This window comes from Eptesicus fuscus, chromosome 22, assembly GCF_027574615.1.
Source record: "Eptesicus fuscus isolate TK198812 chromosome 22, DD_ASM_mEF_20220401, whole genome shotgun sequence".
Classification (NCBI taxonomy): Eukaryota; Metazoa; Chordata; class Mammalia; order Chiroptera; family Vespertilionidae; genus Eptesicus; species Eptesicus fuscus.
The window spans coordinates 28126077-28139738 of NC_072494.1; positions in this window are offsets into that span (position 1 = coordinate 28126077).

Below are 13662 nucleotides of genomic sequence, written 5' to 3' on the forward strand. Positions count from 1 at the left end.
ATAAGTGAATATTCATATATAATTTTGTTCAACAGGGAATAAGATAATTAATAAGGGCATTGTAAAAAAAAAGGAATTCTTATAAAATGGCACTCTATTATAATAGAGTAAATTCAGGAAAGATTAGAATTTTCTTAGTTTACAGAGAGGAAATTCTGCTCCAAATTTCCTTTTCCCTTTCAAAGCTGAGTATCATAAACTGTCACTTGTAAATGAACATTTTGCTTATATGTTTCTAGACTTTAAACTTTTTCACCTCTGGCATCACAGGTAAATTCTCCACTAACAATGAACTCATTAGATAATTTTTTAAGTCTGCCACTATTAGGCAAACCACTTATATCAAATATGATACTTTGTATTAAAGTCAACCATAAATCCAGAGAGAATTAGAGCATTTTCAATTTTTCTTGATTGCTTTCATTACCTAATGAATTTTCAGCACATCCAGTACTTTATTTAAAACATATCTGTTGTGAACATTTGCCAGTCCAGCATTTTGCCTTCACCTAAGACCACAAATTCTGATAGCAATGAATGTGGCTTTGTAAAGAACAAATCAATTCAATTTCTCTTCTAAACTGAAGTCATAATACATAAACATAATAAAAAAGCAAATAGAGAATGAGAGTATTTTAGAAGCTCTTAAAGACATTTTTGGATGGGTTCAACAACCAAGGATCTTAATTGCACCATGTATTAACCTGGATTTCCTTTATATCCGTTTTGTATCTATAATGAAATGAGCACTTGCAAGTGCTAAGTTTATGGAAGAATTGAGATAAAAATCCATGCATCACCCAGGGCGTATTTGTTCTAGAAGAAAAACCTAAAATACAGAATTTTGTGGAATTCCAAATTTTCTTAAGATGGATATGTGATCTCCAGATTCTACAAAGTGATCAAGGCAGAACTGCCACCCCCAACACCCGTCCTCAGGAACTTTCTCCAGTGGCCTTGTCTCCACTGGTCTCCATTCTCCACACTGGGGCTAGATGAATCTTTTAAAAATAAAATCTGGCTAAATTGAAGTCCTGATTAAAAACACACCCTAGCTTCCCATTGCCTTAAGGATAGAGATCAAGATGCTAAGGGCAGCCCAGGGCCCTGCATATCATTGCCCTGTTAATACTGATGTTAACAACATGAACAACAGGAATCAAACAATAGGTAACATCTAGGGAGCCATATGTGCCAGCCATTCTTTTAAGACTCTTTCATTTACTATCTCATTTAATCCTCATAATAGCCATGTAAGAACTGTTATTATTCTCCAAGTTATATAATTTCCCCAAAGTAAGTCAACACACTCCACTATATAGGGCCCCCTTCATTAGGTTCCACAATTTCCTGCCTGTAGTTCAGCCTCCAGCTGGTTTCCAGGTTCTTGAATACACCCTACTCTTTCTTTCCTTAGAGCCTTCACACATATCAATCTACCTCATTGTGGCTGCGCCAGTTTCCCTCGCTACTAGAAAGTAACTTCTGCTCATTTTTTCAGACCTCGGCTAAAACACACCTTCCTCAGAAAAGACCCCATAACCTCCTAACAGGACCAGCCATCCCGCCCACATGCACCCTCACTGCATTCTGTACTTGCCCTTCACGATTCTGGCCACAATTGTCATTAAGTTGACTTGTTTAAATCGTTCTTTAGTAACTACGTGTTAGGGCTGCTGAAACAAAATACCTAACACTTGGGTGCCTAAAAACACCAGAAATGTCCGGCCTCGGTTCCGGAGGCCGGAAGTCAGGTGTCAGCAGGACCAGGCTGTCTCAGCCAGCTCTCGGTGAGAATCCTTCCTGGTGGCTTCTAGCCTCTGGTGTTTGCCAGCAGTCCTCGGCATTCTGGGCCGGCAGCCGCATCACTCCAGGCCCGGGGCCATCTTCTGCCTGTGTGCCTGCACACCGCTTCCCCTCTATTTGTATCTATCTCTGAGTCCCAGTTTCTCCCCTTTTAAAGACACCAGTCATATTGGCTTAGGGCTCATTCTGATGACCTCATTTCAACTTGATTACCTCTGTAAAGGCCCAATAAGGTCAGATTCCGAGGTCCTGGGGCTAGGACTTCAGTGCACCCTTTTTAGGGAGATATGGTGCAACCTATAACATTGCCTAAGAGATTAAAACAAGTTCCAAGAGAAAAGGTACCATGTCATCTTGTTCCTTAGCCACATCTTATACATAATAGGCACAAAATTAGATAATCATTAAATGAATGAAAGCCCATATTTAAGAGGTATTATTGAAAGACTCCTGCAGTTAGTTAATCAGGGCTCAGAAGCTCAATGCCTCCAGCACCGGGCAGTAACATAAACTTATGAAATGGGGTGAACTTGAAGAGGTGGTCTAGTCAGCTTTGGTTGATTATTGCCATGGAAAAGCACAGGTCCAATTTTTCATGAGAAGTCAGATGTCCACATTGTTTTAGAAGGCACCTTTCCATTTCCAAATGGAAGCAGCTCAGTGTTCAAAAATAAACAATGTTTGGTGGCAATAATACATGTCTACAGGATGAACATGGTCCCAAAGGCCCCTGATGGCAGCCTCTACATCAGAAGCTCTGTGAGGTCACATCTACAATACAATGCAATGACTCTCTGGGGCAATAATAGGTGTGGAAACATCTCACTTCGAGTACAATCATGCAGTCCCCAGCACTAGGGCTAGGGGGGCAAAGCACTCCCCTCAGCGCAATATTCAAGATGTCAAAAACAGCCCTAACCGGTTTGGCTCAGTGGATAGAGCATTGGCCTGCGGACTGAAAGGTCCCAGGTTCAATTCCAGTCAAGGGCATGTACCTTGGTTGTGGGCACATCCCCAGTGGGAGGTGTGCAGGAGGCAGCTGATCGATGTTTCTCTCTCATCGATGTTTCTAACTCTCTATCCCTCTCCCTTCCTCTCTGTAGAAAATCAATAAAATAACTTTTTAAAAAAGATGTCAAAAACACAATGATCAAGATAAACTTTCTAATACAATGTTGTAAACATTGATATTAATGCAAAAAAAAATCCACAATGAACAGAAGTTCAAAATTTGAAATACAAGGTCAATCTCACCCTACACTTGCATGTATTGGTCTCTCTCACTTTATCCCTCCCCTCACCCTGCTGCCCTGTTTCAGGAATACTTACCTTTCCCGCTCCAGCACACATGGGACTCCCCCTGCATCAGCTCCCCTTCCCTGGAGCTCCCGGTCCTGGGCGACATTACATAAGAAGCAGCCCTTCCCCACTCAAAATGCTGTGCCCAGACATGCCCTGCACTGCCACTTGAATGAACTAGCTTATACTTCCTGTGGGTTCTCCAGGATTACAGGGAGCACCTGAGACCTTTCCTAAGCAGCCACCGAAAATACAGACCTTCTCACCCATCATCACCACAAACTCCCCCATGCGATGATGAATGTGCACGATTAGGTAATAGCAGAGGGCAAAATGATAACTCGTGGTTGGCACAATCTCTACAAGCTTCTCGCAGACCTTGAGAGTCACAAGGTACTTCTACATCACACCAGGACTAACATAACCAATTCTGCCAATAATTCTATGAACTGTCAAAGCGCCCATTGGGAAAACAATTCAAACCAGCGTAGGACCTGCAATGCTACATAATCCCTGAAACTGTAATTTAAATTAAAAGCAGGATCTGATGAGGAAAGTTAAGGTTGGCCCCAAGTTCCTGTGAAATCTGCTTCTTCATACTCTTTTAGAAGACAAAAACACACAATTAGACAATTGATGTAATTTGATCAGGATAGTTACCTGATCATATATCCTGACAGCACTCTGTGAACCTTCCCTGTTCTTTACTTCTGATAAATTTGATCACAATCGCCGTGTGTCCTGATTTACGCTCATAACACCTTTTACATCTGACTTTATGTCTGGCTTCCTCTACTAGACCGAAAGCTATCAGAGGGCATTCCATCTGAATTCTTTTTTATTTCTTAGAACACATACTAGGTATTAAAATGTCTGAATACAATACCACCGCTATCACAACACACGAAATCACCAGCGTTTATGACGGTCAAAGGATTTCATGATAACACTGACATTTATCATCAAAAAGCATTTCACTCACATCAAGGTATTTTTGTTACAATGAAAGTCACCATATTTCTTCCAGGCCCTTCGTTACCCAAGTTATCCTATTATCATGAAAGTCAGCATAGTCATTGGTGAAGATTACCAGCTGCCTAGATTCAGGTCCAGGCCTAGTCACTTCTTAGCTGTTATTTCCTAATCTGTGAAATAGGAATGAAAAAAAATATCAACCTCAACTTGTCAAAGGGACCTCAAAGAGTTAATACTTGAAAACTGTTTAGAACAGTGCCTGAAATATAGTAAGAACTCAATAAACATCAGTCCCCATTAATACTATCATTCCCATTGATAGCACTGACCATGGAGAGAAGGGAAAGGAAATTGGGTCTGAGATAAGAAGTGAAACAAAAAAGAAAAGGCCTAGTATCTTCTAAGGCGTGGCCCAGCAAACATGGAAGCTGACTTTTAGGAACCAAATCATCAATTGGGATTCAGGAAGGAATCAGGAAATCGAGGCTGCAAAAAAGGAAGTCAAATTCCAGCCTTTCTGTTCTAGATAGAAAAGGACTTTGCAACTCAGGCAACTTCTTTCTAGGGCAGGGAGCTTGTCCCAGAGTCCCTGATGTAGGAAAAGTCCCTACCAGGATACAGCCAACAAAGGATGAATAAGTGGGATCCAGTTAGGTTAGAAAAGGAGACAATATGTGGGTTCACAAGGCTACAGTGGGAGCCCAGAAACAGGCATAACATTCTATTCTCACCATTATAGGTGCTGTGTTGCCACTTTCTCTACCATGCATATACTTAGCTCTCCCTTTGACTGTGGCCCCAATATTTTGGACAGTTGCTATCTGAAACTGTTCCTTCAATTGTGTTGACTTGACTTTCTATCTCCTTAGCAACTATGATTGCTTTAAATGCTCCTGGTTTTACTTGTCCTCCCCCCCCTTTTATTGTTATCAATGTTGTTTTGTGTACACACATAAAACTCTTCCTTTTTACAGCATATTTTTGATTAAAGTAAAACTTTTCCTAACCCCAAGTTGTAGGTTGATATGGAAACGGATGTATGCAAATAACATAGAAACACAATAAGGGCCCCAGGAATGAAATTTTCTATTGAGCCAACAGGTGTAATGTGTATTCACTATTGTGACTCAGATATTCTGCCTGCTCCCTCTTTGCTGACTTGTCAAAGATCTCTTATTACTATCACCCCAGTATCACACTATGCTCATTTTAATTCAAACTGAGATGTCAAATATTTACTGTTCTATTTTTAACAATTATTGATGAAAATCTGTTAACATTATTGCTGACCAAGTACAGCTATAAATAGAACAAACTGGCTTTTTTTTCTTTCCTTTTTTTTTTTTTTTTTTCAATATCTACCCAACAGTGGAAGGCTGAGTTTTGTGGTGGTTTTACTTTGGATGAAAGTTGGATAGAAAAAAAACTTTAGTGTTTTCCATTAACATTTTCTCATGAAGAGGAACCAATAGTATATTGTTTATATTTCAACATGCCTTGCCAACCTTCTTGGTAATTAACTGTTGTGTTTCTTTTGCCTGAAATAATGGGTGTCATTCGCACCATTTTCATCCATGGCATTATCTTCTTTCTATACTGTATCTGCATATTTTGGAAAGTGTAGATCTTAACTCCAGGTGTCTCCCTTCTGCCCTTGGCCTCAAAACTGAGTTTGGGATTAAGTGTCCCTTTCCCATGATTCCATAACACATAGTAGATATTGGAATAAAAATTGAACCATCACTATTGCTTATGTAGAAATATACTAAAAACTCCAGAGGTTGGGCAATACAAATATGAAAACCAGACAGCCCTGTCTATAAAGATTTGATTATCTACCTTGGAAGACAATATCTCTATGAAAAATAAGATTATAAAGCAGACTTGGAAGGGACCACAAAGGAAACATCTGCTCAGGTACATAATAAATATTTATTTAAATAAATTACATGGGAGCCTTTGCCAGTGATATTCTGAAGACCTCTGAGAATACGATGTTAACAATTCTTTTGAAATATGAAATAAGAAAGTAAGTTATTTTTTTAAATCAACTCATGATGATTTCTTTGTCATTAATCTTGTGCAGATTTCCTCAACATTGTATAGTAAAGTCGTCATCATAGAGTCAATCATTCTACTTTGATACCATTATGCATAACACTAGAGGCCCGGTGCACAAAATTTGTGCACGGTGGTGGGGAGCGGGGGTTGTCCCTTAGCCCAGCCTGCACCCTCTCCAATCTGGGACCCCTCAAGGGATGTCTGACTGCCTGTTTAGGCCCGATCGATGGGATCGGGCCTAAACGGGCAGTCAGACATCCTTCTCACAATCCAGGACTGCTGGCTCCCAACTGCTTGCCTGCCTGCCTTCCTGATTACCCCTAACCGCTTCTGCCTGCCTGCCTGATCATCCCTTAACCACTCCCCTGCTGGCCTGATTGACACCTAACTGCTCCTCTGCCGGCCTGATTGCCCCCAACTGCCCTCCCCTGCTGGCCTGGTCCCTTCCATCTTGTGGTGGCCATCTTGTGTCCACATGGGGCAGCCATCTTTGACCACATGGGCGGCCATCTTGTGTGTTGGAGTGATGGTCAATTTGCATATTACCTCTTTATTATATAGGATGATTGTGGTTACCACACTTTATTGTGGGTATTTGTTACATCTCTCATTGCTGGAGTTCTTGGGGGTAGGGACTGTGTCACCTTCATGTCTGTGTCCCCAGTGCCTGAATACACTCAAGTAACCTCAGCAATCTCAGAGGCTTTTTTATATAAATTTTGCAATATTTTTATTATTAAACATTCCAAAAGAATAGAAAATAGCAAAAACCTGAGTTTTTTTAAGTACTAACATTTTGCCATATTTGCTTCAGATATATTTTTCTCCATTTTTGAGGGAAAACAGAATTCAAACACAGTCCCAATTCGTTCATCCCACCCCATTCCTTTCTTCTATCTCCCTCTTCCCAAATAACCATTCTCCTGGAGTAGGTGTTCATCCTTGTGGTGAATATAAATATATCTTTCCAATGTATGTGTGTGCTCATAAAAATATAAAGTATTTTAAAACTCACATAAATGGTTTCATGTTATGTGAATTCTTTTCAATTGGCTTTCTTCCCCCATTTAAAATGTATGTTGTCACCCTGGCTGGTGTGGCTCAGTTGGTTGGAGCATCTTCCCATACACCAAAGGGTCCTGGGTTCAGTTCCTGCTTGGGACACATATCCAGGTTGTAGGTTCAATCCCTGGGCCAGGGAATGTACAAATAGGCAACAAATTGATATTTCTCTCACATTGATATTTCTCTCTCTCTCTCTCTCTCTCTCTCTCTCTCTCTCTCTCTCTCTCTCTCTCTCTCTCTCTCTCTCTCTCTCAGAAAATCAATAAAGAGCATGTCCTTGGATAAGGATTAAATTTTTTTTTTAAATTTATGTTGTCAAGATTTATCCATGTTGAGCTATGCAGAGCTTTTTCAGAGGGACCCATTTTCCTGGTCCTCTGTACTATCTTAAATATAATACTTGACCTTAAGTAATAAAATGAAAGAAGGTCTTATGAATATGAGGCAGAGAGAGAGGAGCAGAGAATCTCTTTCATGGCTTTTTGCCCTGTCAGACTACTGTGGCCAGCCCTCTCTACAGACTGCTGCATCGCGTCAAAAAAGCCTGAGTTAAGAGCCAGGGTTTAGAGATGACAGACAAGGAGTGATCCGTGCACACTGGCCGGACTATTCATGCCGAGAACAATCCAGCAGTCACCAAACTCACACTCAGCGTAGAGCATTTGGCAAGGAAAGAAGGTGGGCATTTCTCCTTTGAAATTTCAGAAGAGACATCTTTCCTCTCAACTTTTCTTCCAGACCACCTTAGTCCATGGCTTGCTAATGCAAGGCGCCTTTAAGTAAGTCCTCATATTGTAATTATAAATATTGCAAATTTATAGTCCCTCATCACCTTTAATTTTCAGTTTCCCCAGATGAAATAATAATCCATTCTGTTCGATAAAACACAGCTGATATTTAAACACTGTACCACAACGCTGCACAACCCACAAACACAATAAGTAGAGAGGGTATATGGGGGTGGGGGAAACCATAGCAGGCAGAGGAAGCTAGACCTTTTGTATTGGAAACTACCAAGGAATTCAAATATAAGTAATACAATTACCAGAGATGGACTTCAGCCTGGACACTTGAATATTAAACAAGCCTGCCCTCAATGAAGCTGAAACTTGGCCTTGATGTTTAAGGAAAACAGAGTGGCCTCCGTTTCCCAGCCTCCTGGGAGAGTGGACTCAGGAGTAGTTTGGTGTTCTTCTTCCCTGACCCAGCTTCCAGCTGTACCTGAACAAGCCCTGGTTTTCCGAGTAAACTGCATCCCTGCCGAGCAGCTGGGTGCCCAAACCATGCGCTCCCTAGAAATTACTGAGCAAGTCCAAGCGTGTTGGAATCACCCAGGGAAGCAAGCTCTGTTCTAGACATTGGATTCTGCAGCCTCATCACCAAGGTGATAGAGCCAAACATCCAGTGTCTAGGGCTTGGCCCCTTTCTGAATTTTCTGCACTATGTGAAATACAGTTATTTATTTGGTTGGATCCATATTAAATACACACACACACACACACACACACACACACACACACACACACACACACGGAGGCAATTATTCATAGCACAAAAGCTTTTAAAATGCAAAACTGACATACCGTTGTCTCACTTATCAGAAAATTTCAGCTATTTCAGGTGAAGGCGGAACTTTAGCTTGAATGACTCATGTAGAACCTCATTTCACTGATTCCCTTTGCAGGAGCACATGGGAACCTAATCGATTACTTAGATGATAACAACAAAAAATGCTAATAACATGATAGATAACTGATTTCCCCCCCCCCTCAGTCATGTCATTCCCCACAGCATGTTATTTTATCATATGTTAGAACTCTACTCAAGGAGATTCATACATGAGACCTTCCTAACACCTTCTATGGACCTCTGGCCACTCTGGTCACCTTAGAACTCTCACCTTTACAGATCTCATCAGCTGTTAATTGGGGTTTTCCCTTGAAAATATTGTGAAGGGAGAATTTTTCTGATGCCTGTTTTTGGGGGGTTCTTTCTCCATTTCCATTTGGCATCCTCTCCCCCAGGTTCCTAATGCATCCCAGGACCCCCGGTTACAACGCTCCATTGGGGAAATGAAGGCTAGTGTATCATGCATTGTATGTTTTCTCTAACCTCCTCCCAATCAAAAGGGACCTGGTCTGCGTGCCACTCTTTCAGTGGGTCCTGAGGAAAAATTGACTAGCGGACATGGCATATTAATGCATGATGGGTGCTTCTGTCAGGCAACAGAGGTGCACTACAAGGAAGCTTTCTTCACAGCACTGAAAGGTAAAATTTTCAACCATTATGGCAGGTTGATAAAGTGATTTAATCATCTGCAAGGATGGCTTTTAGTGTCTTTCAATTCTTAAAGCATCTGGTAACAGTCGTAGCTTATAGGAATGGTCCAAATAATTGTTCATGAACAAAAGTCTCACTAATCCCAACAAATTGGAGGAAATACAGCTCAAATTAAAGAAGAGTCTATTTTTAAGGTAGTTTAAAGAAATACTCCCTTCCATTGCTTGGCTCCCAGAATGCTGACAGTAGGCTTAAGTCACTTCCCTAGAGCGAGGATTCGGGAATTCCTCTGTGGAGAAGCTGAGAGCCTGGAAGAAGACTGTAGCTCACTATCTGCCTGATCCTTATTGTGAAGCTGCCACTCAGAGACTCACCTCCCCACAAGATCCCCCACCATGCACGCACATTGCTATTAGTTCTCATATAAATGGATTATCCAACATAAGAGGAAATCCCTTAACACAGAAAAGGATTGGGAAAATAGAAAACCACAAATGTCAGGCAAGAGAGACAACCCAGAGACCAAAATAAATTTCCAGAGAAACCATAACTATTATTCTGAGAGCTAAGAGAAGTAACTAGGTGAGGTGATCGATATGTTAATTAGCTTGACAGTGGTAAATACTAGTATGTCACAATACATACAAATATAAAACCATCACGTTGTATACTGAAATACTATATGTAATTTTTGTTAGTCATTTACACCTTCACAGAACTGGAAAAAAGGAAATAAACTTGTCTTTCTACGTGAAAATTCAATCACATAAATTAATAATCATAAAAAGAAAAGATGGCCTTGGTCCTTGGCCCGGGTCTGTGGAGCACAGCAGTCATGGCCAGCTACATCGTGATCTCCAATGCCGCCAAGATGCCCATTGTGGGCCTGGGCACTGCTTAGGCTGTCAACTCTTTTTTTAAAAAATATATTGTTTATTGATTTCAGACAGTAAGGGAGAGGGAGAGACAGAAATATCAATGATGAGAAAGAATCATTAATAGGCTGCCTCCTGCACACCCCCCACTCGGGATCGAGCCCGCAACCCGGGCAAATACCCTGACAGGGAATTGAACCATGACCTACTGGTTCATGGGTCAACCACTGAGCCACACCAGCCTGGTATAGGCTGTCAAGTCTTAACTGGAGGCAGTTGGCTCCAGCTGAGGGATCACCCAGGGTCCACTGGGGTGAAGTTTGGGGCAGAAACTTGAACACTGTTGGGTGCGGGTCACTGACAGTTCAGTAAGCCAAAACACAATCAAAATGAAGCTGGGGAGAGAGAGCAGGACAAAGGAGAGAAACTACTCAAACAGCTATGTTCCTACTTGGAATTAATTCCAACTTGGAATTACTGCAGCAAAGAGGCAGTATGGCAAATTGGTCAAAACAGACTCTGAATCAAGTTTCTATGACCTATCTGCTTTGTGACCATTTTGTTCCTTTCTTTTTATTCTCTAGAATGGAGATAATAATAGTACTTTTCTCACAGGGATGTTATGTAAATGACATAACTGGTGACATATAAAGGGTTTACAGTTGTGGCTGCTTGCGGTAAGAGTTCAATAGATAAGAATTATTACTATTAACACAGTTACTCTCTGAAGAGGTAGGAAAAGTAGCTTTCAAATGCTCATGGCATGTTGAATGGAAAATCCCAAATGCCAGCATGCATGGACCTGTGGATGGGGACTGGTTAAGCAAGACAAACATGTTACCTCATTATTGTTCACCTGAATTGCTGCAGTAATTCCAAGTTGGTGCCCTTGCTCCCACCATATATCGTTTTAATCTTGTCTCCCTGCTGTGGTCAGAATACCATCTCGCTGAAAACCTTCCCGTGGCTTCCCACAGCCTTTGGATAACATTCAAGCTATTGGCAAGAAATAAAGGCTCTTCACTTGCATGTTTCTCCGGTTTCATGTCCTATCTCGCTGCTGCATGATGACCCTTACCCCTGACCTTATTACTGCTATATTCCTTCAAACAGGCCAAGGTTTCCAATGCTTCAATTCATTTGCATGAGATCTTCTCACTCTTTGACCCAAATCCATCTGGCTAACTTCCACTCAACTCTCAGAACTCCTTCCAAGATTCAGCATCACCTTCTCTGTCTTTTCTTCTCTCACAGGAAACTTGCTGGACTCCTCCTCCTTCTAATACCAAGTTCATCCTATTGTTTGTGGGCAGGTTTTTGATTATTGATACAATCTCCCTGCAAGTAGTTAATCTGTTCAGATTTTCTATTTCTTCATGATTCAGTCTTGGAAGGTTGTATGTTTCTAAGAATTTATCCATTTCTTCTAGTTCGTCCAATTTGTTGGTGTACCTTTTAGAATTCTTCTCTGACTATGTTATATTCATTGGTTTTTCTGGTGTGTTCATCCTCTTTTGAAATCAGGGTCTATATCTTTCACTTCTTGTATCCCACAATTTCTGACAAGTGTCCAACATATAGTGAATGTTGTAATAAATGTTTGAAGAATGAATAAATGCATTTAGGATCACCAAAATTTGCTTTAAAATACCAGAAGATTTAAAAATAGGTCTTTGGAATAAACAAGCCTCCTGTAATTTTATTTGTACAATTGCCTAACCAACAATCACTTAACAGTGCTGAATGTGAGATCAACCTATCTCATATCTAATTATTATGAACACTGGCTTAAGGATTTTATTATGTATTTCTGGCTTAGGGCTCTTATAGAGTCTGTGTTTGTCCTACCTACCTCCTCAGAATTGCCCTTTTTGAAGCTTAATACCATATTCATCTTTTCCAGTGTGTTCTACCTACACATAAATGTTGTAGAATGACTAAGGTATTATTCACACTGGGCTCATGAGCTGATCATGTTTCATGCTTATATCTCAAGGTGTTTAAATTGATCTGAAGTGGTATTTAAAAAAAAAAAAAAGGTTATAGCTATTCAAACCATTACCAATTCTCTTTGTTTATTGCCCAGAACTCATCTCTTCTCTTTAAATTAAAGTTCCACATGCTCATCTATGTCTTTGGTTTCCAGCATAATGGTTTGATTCCCTGAGAGTAATTTCTGGCCTTCTGAGCAGGCTTAGACAATTAACTTTGTTAGAGCCCTGTGTAGTATTTAATGTAAACCATGTATTGGCTAGAGCAGAAAGACAGGATGTTAGCATTAAAACCATAATATTGTCTTGCAGATTGTTAACACCTATTTTTATGCTGGAAAATTACTTCAAACTGCCTTATAATTTGTAATGTTTAGAGTTAAAAATTAGTGTTTAATTAAATCTCCTAAAACGTCAAGATTATTTCCTTTTAAAAAAATAAAACAAACACTAATACGTCCTTCTTTTTTCACCTACCCCTTGCCTATTTCCTAAAGAATCTGTTCCCAAGGAAACAACCTGAGCTAGTGACTCGGGTTTAACCTCAATAGTTAAAATTAATTACAAGGACAACCTTTTTTTGTTATTGATAGTAGAGAAAAAAAGTACTTCTGTGATATTTTTAAAGAATTTATAGCCCTTTTAAATCCATACAGTTATCCAAATGAACTCAAAATATTTTTACAGAAGGCCCCCAAGAGTTAGCACTTTGTGAATTTATAAATTTTTAATTCACAAGACTGTTTGCATATTTGACAGACTATCATAATATTTTAAAGCGGCATGAGTAATTTTTGAATCATAAAAATCACACATCAAAAAAAAGGGAAAAATTCATTCTTTGAAGATTTTTTTATACTTTTAAACATAACCGAAACCGGTTTGGCTCAGTGGATAGAGCGTCAGCCTGGGGACTCAAGGGTCCCAGGTTCTATTCCGGTCAAGGGCATGTACCTTGGTTGTGGGCACATCCCCAGTAGGGGGTGTGCAAGAGGCAGCTGATCGATGTTTCTCTCTCATCGATGTTTCTAACTCTCTATCCCTCTCTCTTCCTCTCTGTAAAAAATCAATTATATATATATATATATATATATATATATATATATATATATATGCTCTTAAATATAGAAACATGTGATGTCATATTTCTGAGTTAAAAAATACACAAAAATATAAAAGAACTTTTAATGAGAACATTGAGACTTTATTTGAAAAATAAACTGTGTAATTGCTGGAGAAATCACATTTATATCTAATTTCAGAATTTTAAGTCTGCCCAACCTCATTTCTTTTATGTAGAAGCTTAAAGC